At 37.0% G+C, this 3,948-nt stretch overlaps 1 non-coding gene across 1 annotated transcript; it reads left to right on the top strand.

Moving 5' to 3' along the window:
* Positions 1–606: 606 nt before the first annotated feature.
* Positions 607–691, top strand: LOC146396166 (small nucleolar RNA SNORD91 family). The gene has a single exon (XR_014830647.1). It is a non-coding gene; the product is annotated as a small nucleolar RNA SNORD91 family (small nucleolar RNA).
* The last annotated feature ends 3,257 nt before the right edge of the window (positions 692–3,948 follow it).

Here is a 3,948-nt window from a genome sequence, read left to right as displayed (position 1 = left end):
GGTAAAAGGCACGTGTTTTTATCCTTATGACCACAAGTCTGTTTGTTTTCTCTTTAGGAGTTCCATACTATTTATCACCCACAGTTGATGTTAAACATTCCAAACAACACCCCATGTTAAGCAGAAGTTTATTATCTTATTCTGGGTGATCTCTAATTGACCTTTCTGATATGCTCATTCTCGGAAAAAGTGTTCCTTTTTTGAGTCATAAATTCTTTCAGGAATCTGATAAAAGCAAGGCTTCTTTCTCATTTGCAAATACTGCATGCAATTTCAGGAGTTTCATGGGGCCCTGAGGCCCATTCATGCCCCAAGTATTATGAACACCTGTTCTAATTTATTAATGTCTATTTTATTGCGGTGTGGATAGTTTTCCTAGAATTATTCACTTTTTGTTCCAATCTTTACTCTCCCCTCTGCCACTGTCTTTATTACTTGTAAGAATGCCCCTTCCGAGTTCCTTGGTGGCACAGCCAGTTAAGGATCTGGCATTTTCACTGCTGTGGCTTGAGTAGCTGCTGTAGTGCAGGTTTGATCTTTGACTGGGAACTTTCACATGCTGTGGGTCTTGCCAAAAAAAAAAAAAAAAGAAAAAGAAAGAATACCCTTTTCAACTAATGATGTTTCTATTCAAAATGTTTGAACCTGTCTGAAGCATCCCAGTAACGCAACCACTGTATTTGAAAAAAGAGAGAGAGAATGCCCTATTCATTTTCAAGTTCCATTTCTGTTATGTTACCCCAAAACCCTCTAATTCTGAGCATACTCTTGTCCTATTAACTTTTATAAATGAAACAAAAATATGTAAACCCCCATTCAATTGAATAGTACAGCACCTTGCCTCACGGGGTGTGAAAAAGTCAACCTGAAAGGTTTTTAATAATCATATCAAGGCTAATTGGTAATATTAGTATTGTTGATGACTAATATTAATTGAATATATTTTTCCTAAGAACTATGCTAAATATGTTATTACTGTCTTTCACTCTTTTTAAAATTTTCTTCTTTGTTTTCCTCTTCTCCTTCTCCTTCGATAACAGATGAGATAAAGTAAATGAAAAGAAGTTAAGTCAACCTGACTCAAGTCATAACTAGAAAACTAACACAAAAAAGATTCAAACACAGATTTTTGACTTCAGAGATACTTCTATTGTCTTCTAATATATTAGATAATCCCTACCTCTCATTTATAATAGTATAGGGTATATCTTAGGATGTGTGAATTTACTCATCTATTCCTTCATACATATAATTAACACAGGGCAGAAAAGAAAAAAATCATAAGATAAATATGAAATTCTGTGGAAATTAGGGGAAAGCCCACATCACTTGAACTTTACGGAAAAAAAAAGACATTTGAAACATTCCATGAAGGATACCTGAGATTAAATAGGAAATAGTATGGAAAAGCTGTGAAGGCTGAGGAACTTGCAGAAATGTATGCATTGGGTATGATTGGCAGTTCAACTTGGCTCGAGTAGAAAATGTGGAAAGCAGAATTAGGAGAGAAAAATAAATGTTGGAAAAAGTGGTAGGCCAGATACCAGAGAACTCTGAATTCCAGGAATAGGAGGGTGAACTTGTTTTAGCAAGAGTGAATGATGGAAGATTTTAAACAGAAAAAGGTCATAATCACAACTATGTTTGTAGAGGATGGCCAGGCCTGACTGGGAGCAGGAAGACTTGCAGTGTGGAGAGATGGAGAAATGTGCTCATCCTTTGGGCCATATTTTATTAGATTAAGGGATAAATGATACCATTCTCTTTGGGGAGAGGCCCTGTTAGTGGGAGAATTACAAAACCAAGTGAAGCCTGAAACTGCACAGACTGTCCAGCAAGTTCTGGTCTCTTGTCTAGTGATAGTTTACACATTAACCTCTGTTCACTTTTTCTCTTTCTCCTTTGTTCTGTATTCTCTCTTATAGGAATTGCGTTCTGAGAGCTTTTTTTCTTTTTTAAATAGGATCCTCTTCTGCTATTGCGCTTTTGATTCTGTCTGTCTTCCACTCACTTTACCACCGGCTGCTTTGCTCCTAGTCTTATGGTCCTAGGTTTAGGATTATTGATCAATGTTTTTAGCCTTTTCTTGGAAACAATAATAAGTATATACATTGATTATCTTCACTTTTAGCTACTGAGCTCTGCCTGAGATCAATCCACCATATACTTTCACCATCATATTCCATTTTTCCTCTATGTGCTTCAGATTTCCTTATGAACTTATGCACAATACAGGTGTCCTGGCCTCTGTGTTAGAATTCATGTGTAAGGGCTAGAACACTATGACAAAGACTATGTGGGGAGGTGCAAGAGTTTGAGCCTACTGATGAGTGTGCTGGAATAAAGGCAGTGCCTATTTTGGCCAGAGATGGAAAGAGCTGATGGGTCCAAATGCAGGGTGCTCAGATTCTATCAAGAATCAGGTAGATCTGAAACATAGAGGGAATGGGATCTTTAGGATCTTTAGTGAGTATGTGCACATGAGTAGTATAAAGGAGACAATACAAAATTTGAAAGAGGGTAACAACAACAAACAAGCATAAATAGATGTTGATTGTTTCCCCAGGAGAGATGTACTTTGTGTCGGGCTTCTTATTTGTGAGTACTTAAAATTAAGTATTGGCATCACCAGCCTTATTTCTTTTTAAAATTTTCCCATATCTTTCTTCTCTTGTTGGACTCAGGCACATTGCTTATCATTTGGATAAAACATCGTATTTATGTTATTTGAAATTCTTCTCACCTATTTCAGATGCTGCATAGGGAAAACATCTTGGCAGATCTGGAAGAAAAAATTTGTATTCTCTAATCTAGATTTTCTGTGGCTAATAGTAATATAGATATCTCCATGGTTTCTAGAAAAGTGTGTTTTTTTTACCTTCCTAGTCAAATTTGATTTTCATGAAGAGCATTATTACCTTATTGTCATTCATTATTCCTTCTTACCTCTTCTTTCCCTTTTAGGTTTGTTTTTTTGGCCTATATAGTGTAACACTTGGACAATTGCCTGGAAATCTCTCTCCTTCATGCAACGAAAATTCATTGAAGGGCTTCAAAAAGCGAACTTCCATGAAATTGTATTGTGTCATAAGTGGACTCAATTTATGTTAAGGGGTTTGATAAAGCCTAAGAAAGTACCATGGTTTCCATTTAACACCTGTCTCCTACCATAGAAACTTCAAGTTCTTCCTGATATATCAGTTTTTTTTCCTTCCTACATGAAATGAGAATTAAGATACTGGGACAGAGTGAACAAGTAAGGCATGAAATCTCTTATTAAATTTTTTGTCCACTTGCATGCATCAGATAAGGGATAAATTACTTGCACTTTTTATTTATTTATTTATTCATTCATTTTGCTTTCTAGGGACGCACCCATGGCATATAGGAGTTCCCAGGCTAGGGGTCAAATCAGAGCTACAGCTGCCAGCCTATGCCACAGCCACAGCAATATAGGATCCAAGCTTTATCTGCAACCTCACCACAGCACATGGCAACACCAGATCCCTGACCCAGTTAGTGAGGCCAGGGATCCAACCCACATCCTCATGGATACTTGTCAGATTTGTTTCCCTTGGGCCACGGGAACTCCTTACTTGCATTTTATTAATGGCTTTCTGGAAAAATGTGGACAACTTCTTCCCACAAGCATGCCTTTCTCAGGATAGCATTCTTACTAATTCAACAGCTTAAGCATGACACTAATTAAAATATGTAGGGACTCACTGGAAGAGGAAATGAGGTCTACATGTCCAAAAGGATAAGGTGGAAGAGCCACTGTCTGCTTTCTTTTTAGGTCTGAACAAAAGTCACAATGCTGGTGATTAAAGGCCTGACTAGGCCCAGAGTTACATATAAAATGAGAAGTTGAGGACTATAGTTTATGCAGAGTGTTCATAGATTTCAATTTTTGTGAGTTCATGGTTAAAATGTACAATATTTATGTGT

The sequence above is a fragment of the Sus scrofa genome, chromosome 15, assembly GCF_054392235.1.
Source record: "Sus scrofa isolate SSC_HxYL_T2T_F1_AM1 chromosome 15, Sscrofa_HxYL_maternal_Yorkshire_Landrace_v2.0, whole genome shotgun sequence".
NCBI classification, from domain to species: domain Eukaryota; kingdom Metazoa; phylum Chordata; class Mammalia; order Artiodactyla; family Suidae; genus Sus; species Sus scrofa.
Note: the sequence above shows the minus strand (reverse complement) of the source record. Positions and strands in the feature narration are given on the sequence as shown.